This window comes from Leucoraja erinacea, chromosome 24 (genome assembly GCF_028641065.1).
Source record: "Leucoraja erinacea ecotype New England chromosome 24, Leri_hhj_1, whole genome shotgun sequence".
NCBI lineage: Eukaryota > Metazoa > Chordata > Chondrichthyes > Rajiformes > Rajidae > Leucoraja > Leucoraja erinaceus.
The window spans coordinates 24886801-24914520 of NC_073400.1; the positions used below are offsets into that span (position 1 = coordinate 24886801).

General features: G+C 49.3%; 1 protein-coding gene across 13 annotated transcripts in view; it reads left to right on the forward strand.

Moving 5' to 3' along the window:
• Positions 1-27720, forward strand: part of LOC129708828 (transcriptional enhancer factor TEF-5-like) — a 219528-nt gene that overhangs the window by 77082 nt on the left and 114726 nt on the right. The gene's annotated exons all lie outside the window — the stretch shown is intronic.

Below are 27720 nucleotides of genomic sequence, written 5' to 3' on the forward strand. Positions count from 1 at the left end.
GGACTGGGAGTCGGAGGGGTGGGGGAGGGGGGGGGGGGGGGGGGGGGAGGGGGGGAGGGGGTAGGATGGGGGGGGAGAGCAAAACTGGAGGTATGAAAAGATACAGTACAAATCAGAGCCGGCACGGATGGTCAAGGAAAGGTGGAGCCCACAAAGGGCCATTGTTGGCCGTGGAAGAGATGATAACGAAGGGACACGAACAGTGAAACTAGCAGAATGACTAGGGTAGGGGAGGGAGGGTTACTTTAAATTAGAGAAATCATAGCTCACATCGCTGGGGTGTTGCTGCCCAAGCGAAATATATGAGGTGTTGTTCCTCCAATTTGCGTGTGGCCTCACTCTGACAGTGGAGGAGGCCCAGGACTGAAAGGTCAGTGTGGGAATGGGAGGGGGAGTTGAAATGTTTAGCAACTGGGAGATCCAGGCGGACTGAGCGGAGGTGTTCAGCGAAACGATCGCCCAGTCTGCGCTCCGGCTGATGCAGTAGATGATATCGGAGGAGGTGCAAGTGAACCTCTGCCTCGCCTAAAAAGACTGTCGGGGTCCCTGGATGGAGTCGAGGGTGGGAGGTACAGGGACAGGTGTTGCATCTCCTGCGGTTGTAGGGGAAAGTACCCGGGGAGGGGGGGGGTGAGTGAAGCAGAGAGTTGCGGAGGGAACGGTCTCTGGCTGCGGTAGGTGGAAAGCGGTGCAGACAGGAAGATGTGACTGGCGGTGGGGGTGAAAATGTCGAAGGATTGTGTGCTGTATTACACGCAAACCGCTGATATGGAGACAGCAAAAAACACAAAAAAACCCTTACTGCACCAGAATGTTACCGGGATTAGCGGGCATTGGCAACAGGGAGACGTTGGACACACTTGGATTGCTTTCTCTGGAACATCTGAGGCAGCGGGGAGACTTGATGGAGTTATATGAACTTATATAGGGTAGACAGTGGGAACCTTTTATCCCTGGATGGGAGAACCAAATACTAGTGGGCAGAGCTTGAAGGTGAGAGGGGCAAGGTTTAAAGGAGATGTGCGGGGCAACTTTTTACACAGAGGGTGGTGGGTGTCTGGAACACGCTGCCAGCGTTGTTGGTCGAGATAGACACGACTGTGGCACTTAAGAGGCTTTTGGACGTGCGTTTGGACAGAGCAGGGGATGTGGATTATTATGCGCAGGATGATAAGAGATGTTCTTGCCATCATGTTCGGCACAGACATTGTGGGCCTGTTCGTGTGCCCTGCTGTTCTATGTTCTATGAAGTACCTTGATCCTGGTGGCAATTTTGATGGGCTATACATGCCCACGGCCCTTTATTTTGGGGGCAGAGGGATTAACATGGTGTGTGGAGTTGACCTTCACTCACAGGTGAAGTTCAAATTAAGTTCAGTGCCATACTTGCAAACTGGTTTGGAAATTATTCGGAATACCTGAAATGCTTGGGAACTTCCTTCAGTTAGAGCCGCTACTGTTGTGAGACTCACTGGTTGTTTCTCTCGAGGTCTGAGCCACGAGGGTTGGTTATTAAGAGGGAACTGCAGATGCTGGAAAATCGAAGGAACACACACTAAAAAATAAAAAATGCTGGAGAAACTCAGCGGGTGCAGCAGCATCTATGGAGCGAAGGAAATTTTTTCCTTCGCTCCATAGATGCTGCTGCACCCGCTGAGTTTCTCCAGAATTTTTTATTTTTTAGTGTGTCTACCCTATGGAGCGAAGGAAATTTTTTTCCTTCGCTCCATAGATGCTGCTGCACCCGCTGAGTTTCTCCAGCATTTTTTTGTGTACCTAGGATTAGTTATTGCCAGGAGGTGATTGAACAAGCATGTTAGAAATATAGAAACATAGAAAATAGGTGCAGGAGTAGGCCATTCGGCCCTTCGAGCCTGCACCGCCATTCAATATGATCATGGCTGATCATCCAACTCAGTATCCTGTACCTGCCTTCTCTCCATACCCCCTGATCCCTTTAGCCACAAGGGCCACTCCCTCATAAATATAGCCAATGAAATGGCCTCAACTACCTTCTGTGGCAGAGAATTCCAGAGATTCGCCACTCTCTGTGTGAAAAATGTTTTTCTCATCTCGGTCCTAAAGGATTTCCCCCTTATCCTTAAGCTGTGACCCCTTGTCCTGGACTTCCCCAACATGATGTTTCCACCAGTGGGAGAGTCCAGGACCAGAGGCCACAGCCTCAGAATAAAAGGACGTTTTAGAAAGGAGATGTGGAGGAATTTCTTGAGTCAGAGGGCGGTGAATCTGTGGAATTCATTGCCACAGGCAGCTGTGGAGGCCAAGTCAAAGGCGGAGATTCACAGATTCTGGATTAGTGTGGGTGTCAGGGATTATGGGGAGATAGCAAGGGTTGAGAGGGAAAGGTAGATCAGCCATGATTGAATGGCGGAGTAGACTTGATGGGCTGAATGGCCTAATTCTGCTCCTATCACTTATGGGAGTCTCTGCTTTTTACAAATCCATGTCCATGCCCGCATGTTTATCTTCTTAAGTGTTTGAAGTGGGCCCACATTTATTGGTGTAACTCAGTGGGTCTGGCAGCATCTCTGGAGAGCGTGGATGGGTCATGCTTAGAGTTGGCATCCTTCTTGCAGGAAGGGTCCCGGGCCGCCTATCCTTGTTGAATCTGGAGATGTGCCTTTTCACACTTCTATCGTGAGGTGTTATATGGAGTCATTGGAAGGGAGGTGGGTTTGTGTGATGGTCTGGGCTGTTCTCACAATAGTCTACAATACCTTGCGATCTTGGATGGAGCTGTTCCCAAACCAAGCTGTGATGCATCATCCTGAGAAAATGCTTTCTACGGCGCATCTGTAGAAGTTGGTGAGAGTTGTTTGGGGACAGGCCAAACTTCCTAAGGAGATCTCTTTTCCACCGATAAATCTGGCACTCGGGACATTGGAGTTTGTCTCTGGAGTCGTTGCGGTACAATGCTTGGAACTACATTCTGCAGGTGGTATCTCTCCCTTCGCTCTACCTACTCAATGGTTCTTTATTGTCATGTACGCACTGCACAGTCAAATTCCTTTTGCATAGCTCACACAAGCACGCATCGGCATATTTTGGTGCCACTTACAGAAGTCCAAAGCCCGGTCGGTCCACATGCTCGATGTACTGCAGCGCATTTACAATACGATAAGATACGATAGAAGTTTGTTTATCCCAGGAGGGAAATTGATCTGCCAACAGTCATAAAAACACAAGTTTCGTGAAAGATGAAATGAGTGGAAAGGATTGGAGATGTGCAAAGATTGGGGAGAGGGGGAGGGGTATCAGTCTACCCCACGACAGTCTGTGGAATTCTCTGCCTCCGAGGGGGGTGGAGGCCGGTTCTCTGGATGTTTTCAAGAGAGAGCTAGATAGGGCTCTTAAAAATAGCAGAGTCAGGGGATATAGGGAGAAGGCAGGAACGGGGTAATGATTGGGGATGATCAGCCATGATCACATTGGCTCCAAGGGCCGAATGGCCTACTCCTGCACCTATTGTCTATTGTCCATTGACAGAAGGGGGAGGAGTTGTACAGTTTGATAGCCACAGGGGGAAAAGGATCTCCTGTGGCGTTCTGTGCTGCATCTTGGCGGAACCAGTCTGTTGCTGAAGGTGCTCCTCAGGTTGACCAGTGTGTCATGGAGGGGGTGAGCTGTATTGTCCATGATGCTCCGCAGTTTGAGGAGCATCCTCCCCTCCAAGACCAACCTCCCATGAATCCAACTCCACCCCCAGGACGGAGCCGGCCTTCCTGATGAGTTTGTTAATTCGTGTTGGCTCCACCCTGCTGCCCCAGCACATGGTAGCGAAGAAGGTGGCAGTGGCTACCACTGATTGGTAGAACATCTGCAGCATCCCACTGCAGATGTTGAAGGGGCGGAGCATAGTAACAGTACTCTATGACTCAATGACTTTATCACTATTATAGGGTAGGGGAATCATAGACAAAAATAAGATATGTTTTAGGTGAGGGGGGGGACAAGATTTACCATAAACCTCAGGGCAACTTTTTTGCGTGGAGAGTGGTGGGTTTATACAATGAGTTACCATGAGGAGGCAGTTTGGACAGGTACAGTAACAGCATTTAAAAAGTTACCTGGACTGGAAAGGTTCAGAGGGATGTGGACCAAACACAGGCCAATGGGTCTAACTTAGAGTGAGCACATGGACACGTTGGGTCGAAGGCCCTGTTTCCGTGCCAAATGGTTCCATCCCACTAACTGCAGTTGCTGGAACCTTGAAAAGTGCTGGAGGAACTCACAGAGTCAGGCAGCATCTGTGGAGGGAATGGACAGGCGACGTTTCAGGTCGGGACCCGACCTTCGAAGTCTGATGTAGAGTTCCGACCTGAAAAGTTGCCTCTCCATTTCCTCCACAGATGTTGCTGAGGACATACCATTAAAGAAATATCCGGGCAGGTGCATGGATAGGATAGGTGTGGATGGATATGGGACCAAATACAGGCAGGTGGGACCAGCGTAGATGGGACATGTGGGCAGGTTGGGCTGATGGGCCTGTTTCTACGCTGCGTGTGTGACTTCTTCGCCACCTTCTTCGCCGCCGTGTGCTGGAGCAGCAGGGCGAAGTCCGCAGACACAAACACGAATGAACAAACTCGTGAAAGGTCCCGACCTGACGTGTATACATTCGCTCCGTAGACGTTGCCTGACCCACTGTGTTACGCCGGCACCTTGACGCAAGCGTGTGGACGGTTAGCCTCATGGACACCAGGCCACTAATTACTAGGCCTCAGGGATGTGTGGGTGACTGGTCAGGTCACAGCTGGAGGTCACCATCGGGGTTGTTTGTATGTGGGCTTTGAGGAGGTTGAAATGAGACTAGATTCCTCTTAACGGTGAAGGTCCTGTCTATTATCTGCCTGCAATAAACTACTGGTTCTCGGGAATAGACACAAAATGCTGGAGTAACTCCGTGGGGCGGGCAGCATCTCTGAGGAAAAGGAATAGGTGACGTTTCAGGTCGAGACCCTTCAAGGAAATGTGAAGTGTTTAGCAGTAGGGAGATCGCAGGTCAGGTTGAGACCGGGCAGGCAGCATCTCTGGGGGAAAAGAATGGGCAACGTTTAGGGCCAAGACCCTGGGGTCGCTCATTCTATTTATCCAGAGATGCTGCCTGTCCCGCGGAGTTACTTCACCATTTTGTGCCTATCTTGGATTTAAGCCAGCATCTGCAGTTCCTTCCCACACTGCTGATTTCTGGGGGGGGGGGGGGGGGGGGGGGGGGGGGGGGGGGGGGGGGGGGGGGGGGGGGGGGGGGGGGGGGGGGGGGAGCTCCTTTAGGCCTTTCAAAGCTGGAATTAGAGTTTGGGTCAGCCCCTGTCAGACCTGTTTTCTCTTGTTGACAAAACACACATGTTGGTCGGAGATAAGTGGGGGTGAAGACAATAGAGACAAGATCAGCCAGGGGGTGGAATGGGAGTGGCTGAGAGCATTGCAACAAAGCATTATCTCCCAGACCGATTCTGATCTCGTGTGCAGGAAGGAACTGCGGGTTTAAACCGAAGAAAGACACAAAATGCTGGGAGTAACACAGCGGGACAGGCAGCATCTCCGGATAGAAGGAATGGGCGCCGTTTGTCGGGTCAAGACTCTTCATCAGTTTCGACCCGAAAAACCACCCATTCCTTCTCTCCAGAGATACTGCCTGTCCCGCTGAGTTACTCCAGCATTTTGTGTCTATCTTTGATTCTGATCTTGCCTGTGTTCCTGTACCCACATGATGCCCTTACTTATCAACAGTCTTACTCTATAAACAGCAACACCGACTTTGTGTTCATCTCAAAGTCAGACACAACATGCAGGAGTAACTCAACGGGTCAGGCGGCATCTCTGGAGAAAAGGAATAGGTGACGTTTCAGGTCGCGACCCTTCTTCAGGGAAATGTGAAGCGTTTAGCAGTAGGGAAATCACAGGACATATCATTGCAAAAGGATTTGAGTATAGGAGCAGGGAGGTTCTACTGCAGTTGTACAGGGTCTTGGTGAGACCACACCTGGAGTATTGCGTACAGTTTTTGGTCTCCAAATCTGAGGAAGGACATTATTGCCATAGAGGGAGTGCAGAGACGGTTCACCAGACTGATTCCTGGGATGTCAGGACTGTCTTATGAAGAAAAACTGGATAGACTTGGTTTATACTCTCTAGAATTTAGGAGATTGAGAGGGGATCTTATAGAAACTTACAAAATTCTTAAGGGGTTGGACAGGCTAGATGCAGGAAGATTGTTCCCGATGTTGGGGAAGTCCAGGACAAGGGGTCACAGCTTAAGGATAAGGGGGAAATCCTTTTAAAACCGAGATGAGAAGAAACTTTTTCACACAGAGAGTGGTGAATCTCTGGAACTCTCTGCCACAGAGGGTAGTTGAGGCCAGTTCTTCATTGGCTATATTTAAGAGGGAGTTAGATGTGGCCCTTGTGGCTAAGGGGATCAGGGGGTATGGAGAGAAGGCAGGTACGGGGATACTGAGTTGGATGATCAGCCATAATCATATTGAATGGCGGTGCAGGCTCGAAGGGCCGAATGGCCTACTCCTGCACCTAATTTCTATGTTTCTATGTTTCTATGTTGAGACCCTCCTTAAGACCGCACATTAAGCCCAACATTAGTTTAGAGACACAGCGCAGAAACAGGCCCTTCGGCCCACCGAGCACATGCCGACCAGTGATTTCACTAAAGCAAAAGACAAGTGATCTATCCCAAATATCCACTGTCTGCTGATCTATCAGGTGTAGATATTTGTACAGGATAAACCTGCTGGACCACTAGAGGAAAATCCCAGGGATTTTTGTCCCATTTCTGGTCCTAGTGTTATGCTGCTCCCTGGAACTCAATTGCAGTGACTGCCTAACATGGTTTCAAAAGTGTTTAAGAAGGAAATGCAGATGCTGGAAAATCGAAGGTAGACAAAAATGCTGGAGAAACTCAGCGGGCGAGGCAGCATCTATGGAGCGAAGGAAATAGGCAACGTTTCGGGTCGAAACGTTGCCTATTTCCTTCGCTCCATAGATGCTGCCTCACCCGCTGACTGAAGGGCCTGTCCCACTGTACGAGGTAAATCAAGAGTTCTCCCGCGTTCTCCCCTGATTCGAGCTCGTGTAATGTACGTAGCGGCTCGTACGAGCAAAAAGTATCAATTTTTTTCTCGTGGACATTTTTCGCAGTGTTCAAAAACCGTCACGAGTTTACCGGATTTCCCGAGTACCTACCGTTACTCGTACGAGCCACTACGTACATTACACGAGCTCGAATCAGGGGAGAACTCGGGAGAACTCTTGAATGACCTCGTACAGTGGGACAGGCCTGTTAGTGTGCGGGGATTGCCGGTTGGCCCGGACTCGGTGGGCTGAAGGGCCTGTTTCCTCGTTGCACCTCAAAAACTAAACTAAGCTAAAAATCATCGTAACTAAACACATTAATAACGTTCCAAACTTTGCTGGCAATGGTTCCACACTCACCCCATTCTTATTCCATCGACATGCCACATGTCTTAGCATTCGGACTATTTATAGTATGCCGGTTATGTGTTGGAGAGTCACGAGCCTGCATCATCTCTCTCCATGCAGTACTCCAGCTACATATAGTGCTGCGCTATTAGTGGGTAGCCCAAGCGGAACAGAAACCAGGGCTCCTGTATATCGGCGAGACCAAGCACAGACTGGGCGATCGTTTCGCATGTACACCTTCGCTAGGTCCGCCTCGTCCCACACAATCTCCCGGATGCTAAACACTCCGGAAGGGATCTTGACCTGAAACGTTACCTATTCCTTCTCTCCAGAGATGCTGCCAGTCCCCCAGAGTGACTCTGGCATTTTGTGTCTTTCTCTGATTATTGTTGCTTTCTGCATATCTTCCATTCATTTGACCCTACGTGCCGTAGATATCCCTCGTTCCCCTTTCCCCTCCCTCTCAGTCTAAAGAAGGGTATCGACTCGAAACATCACCCACTCCTTTTCTCCAGTGATGCAGCCTGACCCGCTGAGTTACTCCAGCTTTTTGTGTCTGTCTTCAGTTGAAACCGGCATCTGCAGTTCCTCCCGACACACTTTAGCCCCCCTTTCCATATTGACCTTTCAGCCCTGGAGCCTCCTCCACTGTCAGAGTGAAGCCACACGCAAATTGGAGAAACAGCACCTCATATTTTGTTTGGGCAGCTTGTACCCTCTAACTTCAAGTCATCCTTGCATTCCCTCTCTCCCTCCCACCCTAGTCGTCCTACTAGTTTCACTGTCATCCTGCTAAGTTTCACTGTTTGTATTACTCGTGATCACTTTCCCCACAGTCAACAATGGACCATTGTGGGCTCCACCTTTCCTGATCATCATTGCTGGCTTTGATTTGTCCTTTTAATATCTTTCATTCATTTGTTCTTGGTACCTTTTCATATCTCTAGTTTCCCTCTCCCCTGACACGCAGTGTGAAGACGGGTCTTGACCTGAAACGTCGCCTATTCTTTTTAGGGACAATTTTCACCTTATACTGATCCAATTAACCTACAAACTGGCGCGTCTTTGGAGCGTGGGGGGGGGGGAACTGGAGCACCCGGGGAAAACCCACGCCGGTCACGGGAAGAACGTACGAACTGCGTACAGACAGCACCTGTGGTCAGGATTGAACCTGGGTCTCTGGCGCTGCAAGCGCTGTAAGGCAGCAACTTTACCGAGAAGCAGAAAGTGACCAGAAGTCAGGGCTCCGATACATTGGCGAGACCAAGTGCAGACTGGCCAATTGTTTCGCTGAAGACCTTGGCCTTTACCTCCCCTTCCCATTCCCACACTGACCTTTCATGTCCTGGGCCTCCTCCACTGTCAGAGTGAGGCCCAGCGCAAATTGGAGGAACAGCACCTCGTGTTCTGCTTTGGCAGCTTACACCCCAGCGGTATGAACATTATTACGGTACATATCACCTCTGAAGGGACAAAGCTCTGAATTTACTGAAACCGTTCGTTCCTGGCCCTCCTCCTTCAGTCCCACCTCAGTTATTGTCTGATTTATTCCCTGGAAGTTTCATTATCAATGGTTCAATGGTTCTATTTATTGTCACGTGCACCAAGGTGTGGAAGGTGGCCATTCGGCCCATAGAGTCTGCACTGACCATGAAGCACCCACTTAATTGAACCATGTTGAAACTCAATGGATCCTCTGGTCAGCATCACATTATTGTACCGTGGATGTTGTGACCCCAATGTTACAAGAATGGCCGCACTTTAGGAGTCAAGAATATTTAATTGTCATATGGAATAACGGAAAAGTGAAAGTCATAAGTCTGAAGAAGGGCATTTTCTTTAGACATTGTGAATGCACTGTTTGTATGGAAAAAAAACCCCGATGGCTACTGGCAGCTTGAGGTTGAATATCCTTGTTGTTCCTCCTTGTTGAATATCCCGTCAGGATTGCCAATGTCACAAATTAACACTCATGATTATCAAAGGGATTTTTCCCTGGCATAGAGGCCGTCAAATATCTGATCATATGTACTGCACTTGGGTCTTGGTGTTTGCCACATCCAGCCAGTACACATACGGAGAGCATGTGTATAGAAACATAGAAATTAGGTGCAGGAGTAGGCCATTCGGCCCTTCGAGCCTGCACCGCCATTCAATATGATCATGGCTGATCATCCAACTCAGTATCCTGTACCTGCCCTCTCTCCATATCCCCTGATCCCTTTAGCCACAAGGGCCACATCTAACTCCCTCTTAAATATAGCCAATGAACTGGCCTCAACTACCTTCTGTGGCAGAGAATTCCAGAGATCCACCACTCTCTGTGTGAAAAATGTTTTTCTCATCTCGGTCCTAAAAGATTTCCCCCTTATCCTTAAACTGTGACCCCCTGTTCTGGACTTCCCCAACATCGGGAACAATCTTCCTGCATATAGCCTGTCCAACCCCTTAAGAATTTTGTAAGTTTCTATAAGATCCCCCCCCTCAATCTTCTAAATTCTAGCACTATGAAGCAACCGCAAATGCTGGTTTAAACCGAAGGTAGGCACAAAAAGCTGGTCTAACTCAGCGGGACGGGCAGCATCTCTGGAGAGAAGGAGTGGGTGACGTTTCGGGTTGAGACCCAAAACATCATCCATTCCATTCCTTCTCTCCAGAGATGCTGCCTGACCCGCTGAGTTACTCCAGCATTTTGTGACCACATCTTTGGTGTAAGTCTGCAGTTCCTTCCTTCCTATGTATATAAATGTAGATGGTGGGTCCCTGCACATGAAACAAATCAATGGGCTGATATACTGATAGTCCCGAATGGATAAACAATAACCTTGCACTAATGTCTGCTTGTATCTCATTCAGTTTGGATCTCTTTGTCGTACTTATGGCTTTGATTACTGCTGGTGTCTCAGAGTCCTGTCTTATGTTTTCACCATGGAGTCACTTTCACCTGCCATAGATCAATTCCTATAGTTTAATTTAGAGATACAGCACAGAAACAGGCCCTTCAGCCCATCGATCGCCCGTTCACATTACTTCTATCTTATCCCACTTTGGCACCCACTCCCTACACACAAGGGGCAATTTACAGAGACCCGGGTTCGATCCTGACCACGGGTGCTGTCTATACAGAGTTTGTACGTTCTCCCCGTGACCTGCGTGGGTTTTCTCCGGGTGCTCCGGTTTTTCTCCCACACTCCAAAGACGTGCTGGTTTGCAGGTTAATTGGCGTCTGTAAATTTTCCCTCGGATGTAAGATAGAACTAGTATGCGGGTGATCATTGGTTGGCATGGACACTTTGGGCCGAAGGGCCTGTATCCATGCTGTAACTATATAAACTACGACTGCAGATACTGGTTATCAAAAAAAAAAGTGCTGGAGTAACCCAGCGGGTCAGGCAGCATCTCTGGGGAACATGGCTCGGTGGCGCAGCGGTAGAGTTGCTGCCTTACTGCGCCACAGACCCGGGTTCGATCCCGACTATGGGTGCTGTCTGTACGGAGTTTGTACGTTCTCCCCGTGACCTGCGTGGGTTTACTCCGGGACATCCGGTTTCCTCCCACACTCCAAAGACGTGCGGGTTTGTAGGTTAACTGGCTTGGTATCATTGTAAATTGTCACTAGTATGTGTAGGATAGTGCTAGTGTGAGTGGATCGCTGGTCGGCGCGGACTCGATGGGCCGAAGGGCCTATTTCATTGCTGTATCTCTAAACTGAACTAAACTAAATCTGAAGAAGGGGTTCAGCCCGAAACGTCGCCCGTTCCTTGCCTCCAGGGCCTGTTTCCATGCTGCATCTGTAAACTAAGCCAAACCAAATTGCTCCTAGGTACACAAAAATGCTGGAGAAACTCGGCGGGTGCAGCAGCATCTATGGAGCGAAGGAAATAGGCAACGTTTCGTCCCGAAACGTTGCCTAGTTCCTTCGCTCCATAGATGCTGCTGCACCCGCTGAGTTCCTCCACCATTTTTGGGTACCTTAAACTAAATCTCTCTTATGTCGGATTTTAAACATCTGCATTTCCTCACAAGCAGATGATGGAGGCTGTATACTAATCCCACACACATTTGTTAAATGAAAACACGTACCCTTCTGTGTCCCTAACTCATTGACTACCTGCAGGAAAGGTGTTTCGAAAGGCTAGACACGAGAAGCTCTCTAATATCCCAGCAACTCTGATCAGACAACTGTATGGTTTGCAGAACAGCTGATGAAAAATGAAATGAAATGAAATGATTCAATTTATTGTCATTGTCAGTGTACAGTACAGAGACAACGAAATGCATTTTTAGCATCTCCCTTGAAAGGGAGACACAGGGCGTCGCGGTGTGCCCGCGCCTGCCGCCGTACATTCCATTACGTTTGATGTACGTTTAGGTGTATTATTGTCACGTTTACCAAGCGGCCGTGGAAAGCTTTGTTTTGGATGTTATCCCAACAGATTGGATAAAACTATACGTAAATACAATCAAGTCAAATTCAAGTACAATAGACAGTGCAAAGGGGAAAATGCAGAGTGCTGAATATTTTTTTAAAAGACACAAAGTGCTGGAGTAACTCAGCGGGTCAGTAAATCAGCATCTTTGGAGAACATGGATAGGCGACCTTTCGGGTCGGGACCCTTCTTCAGAGTCAATACCCTTCAGTTAGTTCTCAGCATAGTAGCGTGATAAAAAGGAACTGCAGATGTTGGTTTATACCAAAGATAGACACAAAGTGCTGGAGTAACTCAGCGGGTCAGGCAATGTGAAGAACGTTCCCGACTCCCGATCCGAAACATCACCTATCCATTTTTCCACTGTCTCCAGAGATGCTGCCTGACCCGCTGAGTTGCTCCAGCATTTTGTGTCTATCTTCAGCATCAGATCCATAGACTATAAGTCCAATGTCCCGCAGTGGTGTGGAGGTGAATCAGACGGTCCGCTATCGTGCTGCGTGTAGGAACGGAACTGCAGATGCTGCTTTACACCCGAAGATAGACACAAAACGCTGGAGTAACTCAGAGGGACGGGCAGCATCTCTGAAGAAAAGGAATGGGTGATGTTTCGGGTCGAGACCCTTCTTCAGACCTAGCTTATGGTCTGATTCAGGGAAGTGGGGTGCTTACTTTGCGCTGAGATCATTTAATCCCAACTTTGTTTTTCCACTGACATAGTTGGAAATACTTTGCAAGCTGCATTGTCAGCAGTTCTCACTGTAAGGCAGCGTGGGTGTATTGTGTGAATGAATAGAAGTCACGTTTGATAGTGGCTGTGCCCCTGGTTTGTAGACACAGGTTTTCACACCACGCTGCTCAAAGCACCAAGTCTCAGTCCACTCCCGATCCCACTAAAAAGTTGCTGACTATATTGACAAGGCCAAAGGCCAAGTGCTGATGTCGTGAAGTCTCAACTATGATAGGGTCATAGCACATGCCGACTATCAACATTGTCTGTTTGGCTGTCTTCCTGATTAAATTTGATCTTTAGTTTAGCTTAGTTTAGAGATACAGCACGGAAACAGGCCCTTCGGCCCACCGGGTCCGTGCCGGCCAGCGATCCCTGCACATTAACACTATCCTACACACACTCGGGACAATTTACACTTATACCTGCAAACCTGTACGTCTTTGGAGTGTGGGAGGAAACCGAAGATCCTGGAGAAAACCCACACAGGTCACGGGGAGAGCGTTCAAACTCCGTACAGACAGCACCCGTAGTCAGGATCGAACCCGGGTCTCCTGGCGCTGGAAGCACTGTAAGGCATCGACTCTACCGCTGCGCCACCGTGCCGCCACCTTGTATGCCTCGTTGTCACCTTCTGCTATGCCACATTTTCCTTGAACTTTGCCCCCTTTGATCTCTTGTTTTCACACCTTACCCTTCCATATCTCTGGGTCTCCCTGAAGAAGGGTCTCCATCCGAAATGTCACCCGTTTCTTCTCCCCAGAGATGCTGCCTGCCCCGCTGAGTTACTCCAGCTTTTTGTGCCTATCGACTATCTATTGACATGAATCCCACATTGCTCTCCCAACATTCCCATCCACTGCCACCGGCTTCTCTCCCTGACTTACACGCGAGGGACAATTTAGAGGGGTCAACTAATCGACCAACCTGCACCCCTCTGGGGTTTGTTTAGTTTAGAGATGAAGCACAGAAACAGGCCCTTCGGCCCACAGTGTCCATGCCGGCCAGCAACTAACACTATCTAACAGCACACTAGCACCATCCGACACACACTAGGGACAATTTACAATTATACCAATCCAATTAACCCACAATTCCCATTGCGAATCCGACCTATCTGTCCTGGGCCTCCTCCATGGCCAGAGTGAGGACCACCGGAAATTGGAGGAGCAGCACCTCATATTCCGCTTGGGCAGTCTGCACCCCAGCGGCATGAACATTGACTTCTCCAATTTCCGGTGGCCCTCGCTATCTCCTCCCCTTCTCAGCTCTCATCCCTCTGGCTCCTCCTCTCTTTCTCTTCCCTCACCCCCCCCCCCCCCCCCCCTCCCCCCCCCCCCCCCCTTCTCCTCTTCCCCCCCCCCCCCCCCCCCCCCCCCCCCACCCTACATCAGTCTGAAGAAGGGTTTTCGGCCCGAAACGTTGCCTATTTCCTTTGCTCCATAGATGCTGCCGCACCCGCCGAGTTTCTCCAGCGCTATTGTCTCCTTTCGATTTTCCAGCATCTGCAGTTCCTTCTTGAACCTACAAACCTGTACGTCTTCGGAGTGTGGGAGAAAACCAGAGCACCCGGAGGAAACCCACGCAGTTTAGTTTAGTGATTGTCACATGTAAGGTGCAGTGAAAAGCTTTTTGTTGCATGCTATCCAGTCAGCGGAAAGACTGTATATGATTACATCGGGCCATCCACAATGTACAGGATACAGGATAAACGGAATAACGTTTAGTGCAAGATAAACTGCAGTTAAGTCCGATTAAAGATAGTCCGAGAGTGTCCAATGAGTAAATGGTGGCTCTGGACCGCTCTCTAGTTGGTGATAGGATGGTTCAGTTGCCTGATTATTGCTGGGAAGAAACTGTCCCTGAATCTGGAGGTGCGTATTTCCACACCTCTGCAACTCATGCCCGATGGGAGAGGAGAGAGGGGAGAAGAGGGAGTGACCTTTGATTCTGCTGGTGGCCTTGTTGAAGCATAGACAGAGATAGACACAAATGCTGGAGTAACTCAGCGGGTCGGGCGTCATCTCTGGAGAAAAGGAATAGGGTCGAGACCTTTCTTCAGACAGACTGGTTTTGCGGGATGGTCTGGTCTACACAGTTTTCACTGCAACACTGGGTGTGAATGAATAGAAGTCATGTCGGATAGTGGCCACGTCCCTGGCTTGTGGACGCTGGTTTTCAGTCAAGCCCCGAATCTCAGTCCCCTCCCTGGTCCCACTAAAACGTTGCTGACTGCATCGACAAGGCCAAAGGCCGGCCGGACTGTAATGAAATCTGCCTCTCATTGTATTGGCTGGAACCGGAGCTGATGCCTAAAAGGGCTGCAATGGAGGCTTGCGAGCGGGTTCCCAACCCTTGTGTGGAACTGAGGAATGTGCCTGGAGCTGGGCCCACATTCCTCACATTCCTTCCTCTGGTGCACGGAGCATTCCTGAGGTAGCGTGGCCTGTGCAGCATATGGGGAAGTGACAGCAAAGGAATTGAGTGTCGTGACAAAAATGGATATTGTTCAGGAGGCTCCTTATCGCTCGGGTTTTGTCCTTTTGAGGAGCTGTCTTGCAAGGCTCAGCTATAAAGAGCTTCTCAGGGCAAAACCCATGGGATCAATGTACTCAGCGTGCTGTCTCTCTCTCTCTCTCCCTCTCTCTCCCTCTCTCTCTCTCTCTCTCTCTCTCTCTCTCTCTCTCTCTCTCTCTCTCTCTCTCTCTCTCTCTCTCTCTCTCTCTCTCTCTCTCTCTCTCCCTCTCTCCCTCTCTCTCCCTCTCTCCCTCTCTCTCTCTATCACTCTACCACTCTCTCTCTCTCACTCCTTATAACACACTACAACACTCTGTCTTTTACGCGCGCTTATACATCGTTCCCTCTCCCTCTCTCCTCTCTCTCTCTCTCGTCACGCGCCTCTCTTTCACTCTCTCTCTCTCTCTCTCTCTCTCTCTCTCTCTCTCTCTCTCTCTCTCTCTCTCTCTCTCTCTCTCTCTCTCTCTCTCTCTCTCTCTCTCTCTATCTCTCTCTCTCTCTCTCTCTCTCTCTCCTCTCTCTCTCTCTCTCTCTCTCTCTCTCTCTCTCTCTCTCTCTCTCTCTCTCTCTCTCTCTCTCTCTCTCTCTCTCTCTCTCTCTCTCTCTCTCTCTCTCTCTCTCTCTCTCTCTCTCTCTCTCTCTCTCTCTCTCTCTCACATTCTCTCTCTCTCTCTCTCTCTCTCTCCCTCTCTCCCTCACACACCCTCACACACACATCCTCCTCTCACTCTTCCCATGTTCCCACTCTCCCCGCCTCTCTTTTGTGCCCTCTTTCTCACTCCCCCCTCTCCCATTCCTCCTGCCTCAACTCCTCTCTTGCCACCACTCTCCCATCCTCGACCACCCCTGCTCTCTAACCCTCTCCTTCCTCTGTCTCTCACCCCCACCTCAGCCACCCTCTCCCTCTTGCCTCCCGCGCCACCCACTCTGTCTTGCCCCCCCCCCCCCCCCCCCCCCCCCGTCTCACACCCCCTCTCAATGGTTCAATGGCTAGATATCGTCACAATTGTAATCATCCCTGCCCTCGCTATCTCCACCCACCCCCCCCTGAACACCCCTCCTCATTCGCCCCACTGTTTCTGAGGTAGATAGAAGTTATGGATCGCACTCTAGTTTGTAATATGCTGGTTCAGTTACCTGACAACAGCTGGGAAGAAACTGTCCCTGAATCTGGAGGTGTGCGTTTTCACACTTCTGTACCTTTTGCCCAATGGGAGAGGGGAGAAGAGGGAGTGGCCGGGGTGACTCATTTGGACATTTGGACGGGGATGTGGATAGGACAGGTTTAGAGGGATACGGGCCAAACTCAGGCAGTTGGGTCAAGTGTGGATGGGACATGTTGGTCGGTGTGGGCAAGTTGGGCCGAAGGGCCTGTTTCCGCGCTGCATCACTCCATGCCTCCCCTCGCCTCCACATTAATTACTTGCATTGAGCCAAGAATGTTCTGCACCTCTGATTACAGAGAGGGTTAACTACTGTGTGTCTAGTAGGGTGGGTGGAGCTGGTGGGCGATTGTAACAATGGCTTCACTGTTATCCTTCATAAGTTGCCTGCAGTTTTTAGTTCAGTTCAGAGATGCAGCATGGAAACAGGCCCTTCGGCCCACTGAGTCCACCCATTCTGTGCTATCCCATGTTGTCATCAACTCCCTACACATTTGGGGCGATTTTAGAGAGGCCAATCACGGACGGAGTGGCCAGGGTGATTCTGGCCCATGATGATGCTGCTGGCCTTGTAGACGCAGCACGTGGTGTAGAAACATAGGAACATAGAAAATAGTTGCAGGAGTAGAGGCCATTCGGCCCTTCGAGCCTGCACTGCCATTCAATGTGATCATGGCTGATCGTCCAACTCAGTATCCTGTACCTGCCTTCTCTCCATACCCCACTGATCCCTTTAGCCACAAGGGCCACATCTAACTCCCTCTAGATGTGTAGATGGGGTCAATGGGAAGGGAGGGGAGGTTGGTTGGAGTGATGGCCTGTCCTCTTCGACCGAGCTGTTAATCAGAAGCTGCGTTATCTGATCGCTGGAGCATTTAGCAGGATTAGCAGATTGTGTTCAGTCTGCGTGCAGGCCACTGGCACAGAGCAGCGTCTGCTTGGAGGAGTGGGGCTGGTGCAGGATGAGTGGGGAAACACTCTTCGACAAGTACGCGCTTCCCACAGGCTGGCCTGAGGTTCGCTTGACTTGGAGATCACTTGCCTTGCAGAATAATGAAAGGCATTAACAGAGTGGAAGTGGAGAGGATGTTTCCACTGGTGGGAGAGTCTAAGACCAGAGGTCGTAGCTTCAGAATTAAAGGGCGCTCTTTTAGAAAGGAGTTGAGGAGGAACCTCTTTAGTCAGAGGGTAGTTAATCTGTGGAACTCATTGCCACAGAGGGCTGTGGATGCCCAGTCAGTGGATATTTTCAAGGCAGGGATAGATAAATTCTTGATTAGAACGGGTGTCAAGAGTTATGGGGAGAAGGCAGGAAATTGGTATTAGGAGGCAGAGATCAGCCGTGATTGATTGGCGGAGTAGACTCGATGGGCCGAATGGCCTAATTCTACTCCTATAACTTGTGAACTGTGTTGGCTATATTGTGTGTCAGGTGGTGAATCTGTGGAATTCACTGCCACAAAAGGATGTGGAGGCCAAGTCAATGGATATTTTTAAGGCTGAGAGAGATTCTTTGCAAAACTGGAATATGATGCGAAGGCTCTATAAGGTGCTGGTCAGGCTGCATTTGGAGTACTGCGTGCAAATTTGGGCCCTATGTGAGGAAGGGTGTGCTGCCACTGGAGAGGGTCCAGCGGAGGTTTACAGGAATGATCCCAGGTATGAGTGGGTTGACATATGATGAGCATTTGCCATCACTGGGCCTGTACTCGCTGGAGTTTAGAAAGATGAGGGGGGACCTGATTGAAACTTAACGAATAGCGAAAGGCCAGGATAGAGTGGATGTGGAGAGGATGTTTCTACTAATGGGAGAGTCTAGGACCAGTCATAGCATCAGGATCAAAGGATTTTCCTTTAGTGAGGAGATAAGGATTTATTTAGTCAAAGGACGGTGAATCTGTGGAATTATTTGCCACAGAAGGCTGTGGAGGCCGGCCCAATGGATATTTTTAAAGTAGAGATAGATAGATTCTTGATGAGTATAGATGTCAGAGGTTACGGGGAGGAGGCTGGAGTAAACGGGTGATCAATGGCCGATGTGTTTAAGAAGGAACTGCAAATGCTTGAAAATCGAAGGTAGACAAAAATGCTGGAGAAACTCAGCGGGTGAGGCAGCATCTATGGAGGAAAGGAAATAGGCAACGTTTGGGGTCGAGACCCTTCTTCAAACTGATGTGGGCACCAAGGCACAGTGAAATGCTTTGTTTTAGCGTACAACCCTAGATACAACTAGGACCTCACCGAGGCAGCAAGCAAATGTTGCCATGATTCTGGCCCATCTACTGCCTGCCGCTCCGCGTGGCAGCAGTCCCCCCCCCCCTGTGTCCCCCTTCGCTCTCGGCACCCATCCCCCCCCCCCCCCCCCCCCCCCCCCCCCCCCCCCCCCATTGGGCCTGTTCCCGTGCTGTATAGATCATTCAATCAATCAATCATTTAATCAATATTTAACAAAGGTTAGATATTCAGTCTGAAGAAGAGTCTCGACCCAAAACGTCACCCATTCCTTCTCTCCAGAGATGCTGCCTGTCCCGCTGAGTTACTCCAGCACTGTGTGTCTTATAGAAACATAGAAAATAGGTGCAGGAGTAGGCCATTCGGCCCTTCGAGCCTGCACCGCCATTCAATATGATCATGGCTGATCATCCAACTCAGTATCCCGTACCTGCCTTCTCTCCATACCCCCTGATCCCCTTAGCCACAAGGGCCACATCTAACTCCATCTTAAATATAGCCAATGAACTGTGGCCTCAACTACCCTCTGTGGCAGAGAGTTCCAGAGATTCACCACTCTCTGTGTGAAAAGACATTTGGGGTCGAGACCCTTCTTCAATATTTAACAATATTTATCTTCAGTTTAAACCAGCACCTGCAGTTCCTTCCTCCAAATATCTCACAAAGGCTTCCTGGGCCAGCAACTATGCCGTATAATTATGCTGACTTTGCCCGAGCCTCTAGCAGGTTCCTCTGGGTGACTTAGTCTTGTGAATCGGACCTGGTTTTATTTTTCATGTGTGGAGAAGGGGCCGGTGTCATGTTGAAGGTAAACAGTGTGAGCCAAGATAGAGGACACGCATTCCCCCCCCCCCCCCCCCCCCCCCCCCCCCCCCCCCCCCCCCCCCCCCCCCCCATCATCTCGGGGTCTCTCAGTTGGCCAGACATCTCAGGTTTCCTAACTCCATTTCAAGGACGGACTGCCAAACAGAAGTGACTGTTGCAGCTATATTTAAGCGCCTGTACTGAGCGCATTCCCTTCAAGGTCAGTCCGAGCGGTCAGGGAACCGAGGGCAATATGTGCAGGAAAGAACTGCAGATGCTGGTATAAATCGAAGGTAGACACAATATGCTGGAGTAACTCAGCGGGGCAGGCAGTGTGTCTGGAGAGATCCCTCCTCTCTATTCCAGAGATGATGCCTGCCTCGCTGAGTTGCTCCAGCATTTTGTGTCGACCAGTCTTGAGTCTCCGCCTGTTTCGAAATCAGCCAATGTGATGGAAACAAAGCACGGCAGATAGACACTGGGGTAACTCAGCGGGTCAGGCAGCATCTCTGGAGAGAAGGAATCAATGAGGTTTCGGGTCAAGGCCCTTCTTCAGACTGCAGATGCCGGTTTATACCGAAGATAGACACCAAAACGTTAGAGTAGCTCAGCGGGCCAGGCAGCATCTCCGGAGAGAAGGAATCGGTGACGTTTCAGGTCGAAGCCCTTTTTCAGACTGCAGATGCTGGTTTATTCCAAAAATAGACACAAAGTGCTGGAGTATCCCAGTGGGTCATCTCTGGGGATAAAGGATAGGAGACGTAGTTTAAAGGGAACTTGAGGGGTAACATTTCTACACAAAGGGTGGAGGATGTATGGAATGAGCTGCCGGAAGAGGTAGTTTATCCCTGTTAAATCTTTCCACCTTCACCTTAAACCTATGTGCTCTGGTTATCGATTCCTGATCTTATACAGTGAATCAGATTCAGTGTATCAGAAGGAAGTGCAGTTGCCGGTTTAAAGCGAAGATAGACATAAAACGCCGGACTAAAGGGCCTGCCCATGCGATTCCATGCGGCAAGCGCGACCTAAGCGATTCCATGCGGCGAGCGCTACCTAACGTGGACGCTTGAGCCGTACGGCCTCGCGGGGCCGGCCCCACTTCGATCGCCGGAGCCGTATGGAGTTGTGCGGAGCTGGTCCCGACATCGCGCGGGGCTCTGAAAAACTGACCGTGTTCAAAAATTCCGCGCAGCAACGGCCCGCAGCCGCCTCGACGCCGTACGTCACGCGCAAACTTCCCGCGGACTTCGCTCGCTCTTCCTGTCACTCACTCGACATCCGCGCGGCCCCCGCTTCTGGTTAGGTCGCGCTTGCCGCATGGAGTCGCATGCTCGTGGGACCGGCCCTAAACTCAGCGGGTCAGGCAGCATCTCTGGAGAGGGGGAACAAGTGATATTTTGGGTGGAGAGCAGCCTGAAGAAGGCTCGCGACCCGAGGCATCACCTACTCCTTTTCTCCAGAGATTCTGCATGACCCGCTGAGTTACTCCAGAGACTTGTGTCTAAAATCAGGTTCAGTCGCAGCTTTGGAAAGGGAATCGGATAGGTGGTTGGACTGGAAACCTTGGCAGAGTTGTGGGAAAGGGAGGGGGACTGACTGGGGTATCTTTTTCAAAGCGTCTGCATAAGGAATCTCATGTGAACAAGGACTTTCATTGCTCTGTAGTGTACATGCCAACAAACTAATCTGATTACAATAGGGAGAAAGGCCTTTAGTTGTTCCCTAAAAGCAGCAGAAGCAACAGCAACTAAGCTGTCTCAATCAGGAACTTTGCTGCCCAGCTCAGGACAACTAGGCTGGAGGTATGAGGCCTCACTAATCATCATGTCTTTAGCCAGGAGAGGGGAAGAATTAACCAGTTCTTTTCTAAACTTGTCATCACTATCCTCAACTAACTTCTCCGGCAGCTTGTTCCATACACCCACCACCCTTTGTGGTGAAGAGGTTACCTCTCTGGTTTCTATTAAATCTTTGTCCCCCCTCACCTGAAACCTCTGCTTCTCGATTCCCCTACTCTGGGCAAGAGACTCTGTGCGCCTACCCGATCTATTCCTCTCATGATTTTATACATCTCTATAAGATCAACCCTCATCCTCCCAAGGAATAGAATCCCAGCCTATTCAACCTCTCCCTATAGCTCTGACCCTCGAGGCCCGAGAGTTCTTAAGTCGGCCATGAAGGCCCGTTGTCCCGGCAACGTTGCAGGGTCATAAGGTCAAAAGGAATAGGAGTAGAATTAGGCCATTAGGCCCATCAAGTCTACTCCGCCATTCAATCATGGCTGATCTAGATCTCCCTCCAAACCCCATTCTCCTGCCTTCTCCCCATTACCACTGACAAATCAAGAATATATCTATCCGTATAAATCAAGAATAAATCTATCGCTGCCTTAAAAATATCCACTGACGGTCTCCACAGCCTTCTGTGGCAAAGAATTCCACAGATTCACCAACCTCTGACTAAAGAAATCTCTCCGCATTTCCTTTCTAAAAGAATGTCCTTTAATTCTGAGGCTGTGACCTCTAGTCCTGGACTCTCCCATTAGTGGAAACATCCTTTCCACATCCGGGATCGGCCTGGCCTAGCGAAGTTGTTCGTGCCTTTAAGGAAAAACAGAGGGAAAACTGGTCCACGCATTCAAATGGATTTTTGACTTTTATGGTCAATAATTCAATGTGAATAATCAGCTACAGGTCCCAGCGGAAGCCACAGTGAGTCCCAAACCTCCTAGAGTCTAACAGCATGGAAATTGTCCCTTCAGCCCAACTTGCCCACACCGGCCAACGTGTCCCATCTCTATCAGTCCCACCTGCCTGCGTTTGGCCCATATCCCTCTAAACATGTCCTGTCATGTAATAAAAGTGACTTGACTTGACTTGACCCAAAGAGAGGAAGCATGACGATGAGTCCAAAGAAGGTTTTTTGTGACTATTATGAAACCTCTCTCCAGAGCCATTACCAAATAAGCAGAGTGTGATTTTGTAAATAGGAAGCAAATTACAGTGTAGTAATGAGTTGGCTTCTCCAAGTTGTTAGTTCACTTCAAAGAGGCCCACATTTTACATCATGGCCTCCATGACCTCTGTCCATCTCTGCCTTCAAAATATCCATTGGCTTGGCCTCCACAGCCATCAGTGGCAATGGATTCCACAGATTCACCACTCTCTGACTAAAGAGATTCCTCCTCATCTTCCTAAAGGGTCGTCCTTTAATTCTGAGGCTATGACCTCTGGTCCTAGATAGACTCTCCCACTATATTCTGCAGGTTGTCCAAAAATTAGTCGTTGACGTTTCGTGGCTTTCATGTAATAGCAAAAAAAAGGGGGAAAAACAAGTCACGGTCAAAACATTGTTAAGCAATTAACTTTCCACAGTTAAACTGCAAATGTTTCCCGGGAGAGGGACACTAAACTACGGCAGCACGGTGACGCAGCGGTAAAGTTGCGATGGCAGACCCGTCCACAGTGTACAGATACATGATGAAGGGAATAATGTTCAGTGCAAGGTAAAGTCTGGAAAAGTCCGATTAACATAGAAACATAGAAAATAGGTGCAGGAGTAGGCCATTCGGCCCTTCGAGCCTGCACCGCCATTCAATATGATCATGGCTGATCATCCAACTCAGTATCCTGTACCTGCCTTCTCTCCATACCCCCTGATCCCTTTAGCCACAAGGGCCACATCCAACTCCCTCTTAAATATAGCCAATAAACTGGCCTTAACTACCTTCTGCGGCAGAGAATTCCAGAGATTCACCACTCTCTGAGTGAAATTTTTTTTTCTCATCTCGGTCCTAAAGGATTTCCCCCTTATCCTTAAACTGTGACCCCTTGTCCTGGACTTCCCCAACATCGGGAACAATCTTCCTGCATCTAGCCTGTCCAACCCCTTAAGAATTTTGTAAGTTTAACGATCGTCTGAGGGTCTCCAATGAGGTGGGTGACAGTGTAGGAAGGAACTGCAGGCGCTGCTTGCAACTGAAGATGGACACAAAATGCTGGAGTAACTCAGTGGGACAGGCAGCATCTCTGGAGAGAAGGAATGGGCGACATTTCGGGTCGAGACCCTTCTTCAGTCTGTAGACCGGAAACTCCACCCACCCCTTCACTCCAGAAGCAGATAGTAGCCCAGGACTGCTCTCTAGTTGTTGGTGGGATGGTTCAGTTGCCTGATAACAGCTGGGGGAAAAACCGTCCCTGAATCTGGAGGTGTGTGTTTTCACACATCTGTGTCTTCTTGCCTGACTGGGGAGAGGGGGTGAAGAGGGAGAGACACATCATCCTACAGCATGAGACCATACCTCCCCATCTAGACAGGCGTACAGATCCCATGGTTTAACGGGAGATAGACACAAAAAGCTGGACGGGCAGCGTCTCCGAAGAGAAGGAATGGGAGAGGTTTCGGGTCGAGACCCTTCTTCAGAGTGTTGCTCCTCGTGTCAAACTCAGCTGGTTATCTGATCTTCTGTATCTCTATTGCTGGTGAAACCCTTGTCTGCACAATCGCCTGCTTCCTGGACCTACAACAGTAATTGCACTTCAAAGTACCAGCCCTGGATGGGGAAAGGTTTTGTGACATTCTTAGGATGAAAGACACTATTGAATTGGCAGCTTCGTTTCTTTCTGTTTTCTTTCTGAAAACAAACTTCTTTCTTCCCTCCTCCATGCCCAGCGGAACACTGGCCACTTGTGCTTTAAGGCTGTTGTCACCAGGAATTCGGAGAATTCCGACAGGAAATTCCAGTGTGTTGGTAGTCAGCAAATATGGGCAGATGTTCACTGAATAGGAGCTGGCTGCCGGGCAGATTGCTTTGAACCAGAGAGAGGTGTTGTTTTCACACTGAAGAGGGTCTCGACCCGAAACGTCACCTATTCCTTTTCTCCAGAGATGTTGTCGGACCCGCTGAGTTCCTCCAGCTTGTGTCTATCTTCGGTTTAAACCAGCGTCTGCATTTCCTTCCTGCCTATTTTACAGTAGTTTAGTTTAGAGATACAGCACAGAAACAGGCCTTTCGGCCCACCGAGACTGTGCCGACCTGCTATCCCCAGCTCGCTAACACTATCCCACACACACACACACGAGGGACATTTTACAATTTTACCAAAGCCAATTAACCTACAAACCCTGTACGTCTTTGGGCGGGACGCCGGAGAAACCCACGCAGGTCACGGAGAGAACGTACAAACCCCGTACAGACAAACACTCGTACCCAGGATCGAATCTGGGTCTCTGGCGCTGTAAGGCAGTAACTCTACCGCTGCGCCACCATGCCGCTCTATTTCCTGCAAGTTTTATCTGTGAAAGCTGTCAGATTACTTGATTCCTAAAACTGAAACCAAATGAACTGCACCTTTGATACCTGCTGTAGTTGGCGATTGAAGGATTTTCAAGCTTGCAAGTTGAGGCATGCCAGCAATTATGTCTACGAGGACTGCTTGCACAATGCATTACTATTACAGGTAAATATTGCCACGGGCTGGAAGTAAGAGGAGAACTGCTTAAAGGCATGGTGCCGTATGGGTGGCACGGTGGCGCAATGGTAGAGCTACTGCCAAACACCCGGGTTCGATCCTGACTACGGGTGCTTGTCTGTGCAGAGTTTTACGTTCTCCCTGTGACCTGCGTGGGTTTTCTCCACAGCCTCCAAAGGCGTGCAGATTTGTAGGTCAATTGACTTGGTATAAATGTAAAACTTGTCCCTAGTGTGTGTAGGTTAGTGTTAGTGTGCGGGGATCGCTGGTCGGTGCGGACTCGCTGGGCCGAAGGGCCTGTTTCCGCGCTGTAACTCTAAACTAAACTAAATTAAAATGGCTTCAGTGTGAAAGTAGCACCTCTCTCTGGTGCAAAACTTAACTAGAGGCAAGTTCGAGGCAATTATCTACTAATCGTGAGAAATAGCATATAATAAACTATAAAATGTGCAGCCTGGGGATTTTATCATTTGGAAGATGGAAATTAATGGAATGGTTTAGTTTAGTTTAATATGAAGCCTGACCTGAGAAGTACATACAAAGTAAACAGGAACAAGTGCTTTCAATCAGTGGTTTGGTTTTGTTTAGAGATGCAGCGGGGAAACAGGCCCTTTGGCCCACCGAGTCCATGCCGACCATCGATCAACCGTTCGATCCCACACACTAGGGACAATTTACTGAAGGCAATTAACCTACAAACCTGTACGTCATTGGAGTGTGGGAGGAAACCGGAGCACCTGGAGAAAAGCCACGCGGTCACGGGGAGAAGGTGCAATCTCCGTGCAGACTGCGCCCGTAGTCAGGGTCAAACCCGGGACTCTGGCGCTGTGAGGCAGCAACTACTCCACTGCGCCACCGTGCCTTGTTGGGATCTGCTGGGGATTACCTGGGCTGAGACAGCTCTCTCCTGAAACAGACCCGACAGACCTGTGACCTATCCATAGAAATTAGGTGCAGGAGTAGGCCATTCGGCCCTTCGAGCCTGCACCGCCATTCAAATATGATCATGGCTGATCATCCAACTCAGTATCCCGTACCTGCCTTCTCTCCATACCCCCTGATCCCCTTAGCCACAAGGGCCACATCTAACTCCCTCTTAAATATAGCCAATGAACTGGCCTCAACTACCCTCTGTGGCAGAGAGTTCCAGAGATTCACCACTCTCTGCGTGAAAAAAGTTCTTCTCATCTCGGTTTTAAAGGATTTTCCCCTTATCCTTAAGCTGTGACCCCTTGTCCTGGACTTCCCTAACATCGGGAACAATCTTCCTGCATCTAGCCTGTCCAACCCCTTAAGAATTTTGTAAGTTTCTATAAGATCCCCTCTCAATCTTCTAAATTCTAGAGAGTATAAACCCAGTCTATCAGTCTTTCCTCATAAGACAGTCCTGACATCCCAGGAATCAGTCTGGTGAACCGTCTCTGCACTCCCTCTATGGCAATAATGTCCTTCCTCAGATTTGGAGGAATCATTTGATCATTTTAGTTAGTACGGGTAGTACGGGTATGATTGATACGGATTATGGGGAAAAGGCAGGAGAATGGGGTTAGGAGGGAGAGATAGATCAGCCATAATTGAATGGCGGAGTAGACTTGATGGGCCGAATGGCCTAATTCTGCTTCTATCACTTAGGAGCTAATGACCTGGTGTTTTTGAGGCTTTAATGTGCACTCTTTCTTCAATCAGCACTTTCTTTTTGAGGTTTTGACCCGGCTCTGTGGCACGGTGAGGCAGCAACTCTACCGCTGCCCCACCGAGTCGCACTTGAAGACGTTACTAGCACCTGCAGTAACAACCTTAACCTATTACTCATGAGCATGATAAATGTTTACATAAAGTACTGAGCACGTGATATAGACAAGCAGGAAGGAAATTATCCATCCGAAACCACTGTTTGGAATTCCTGATATGAAACCCAGTCCCGTAATAAATGCTTCATTCCAAAGGCCATGTACAGGTCCCTCTGAGTTTGGATGTTCTGTTTGAACAAAGGTCTTGCCCTGAAACGTCACCCATTCCTTCTCTCCACAGATGCTGCCCGTCCCGCTGAGTTACTCCAGCATTTTGTGTCTATCTTCAGTTTAAACCAGCATCCGCAGTTCCTTCCCACACACGTTCCTTGCAAGTGTCTGGCGTTCAATAATATCCTTCTCTCCCTGGTAATGCTCCCAGTTTATCCAATCTGATGTCATTGTGATTGGAAATAAGTACAGCGTAGCAATTTGATAAAATGTTTACGTGAATGAACAAAGATCAGCCAAGAACCTTCTGCAAGGAGACAGTTGAGACACACAGATCGAGCCTCTGTGTACTTGTTGACTTCCTGATTGTCTCTTCAACAGCTGAGGATGAAAGAAACTAACTTTTATAAATTAAAATCACGAGAGGAATAGATCGGGTAGACGCACCGAGTCTCTTGGCCAGAGTAGGGGAATCGAGGACCAGAGGACATAGGTTTAAGGTGAAGCGGAAAAGATTTAATAGGAATCTGACGGGGTATCTTTTTCACCACAAAGGGTGGTGGGTGTATGGAACCAGCTGCTGGAGGAGGTGGTTGAGGCTGGGACTCTCGATACATTTAAGAAACATTTAGACAGGTACATGGACAGAACAGGTTTAGAGGGACGTGGGCCAAACGCAGGCAGATGGCACTAATGTAGACGGGACATGTTGGCCAGTTTGGGCCGAAGGGCCTGTTTCCACCACTGTATGGCTCAATGACTCTATTTTATAGACAATATATAGACAATAGTGTAGGTGTAGGCCATTATTTGGCCCTTCGAGCCATCACCGCCATTCACTGTGATCATGGCTGATCATCCACAATCAGTACCCCATTCCTCCCTTCTCCCCATATCCCTTGACTCTGCTATCTTTAAGAGCCCTATCTAACTCCCTCTTGAAAGCATCCAGAG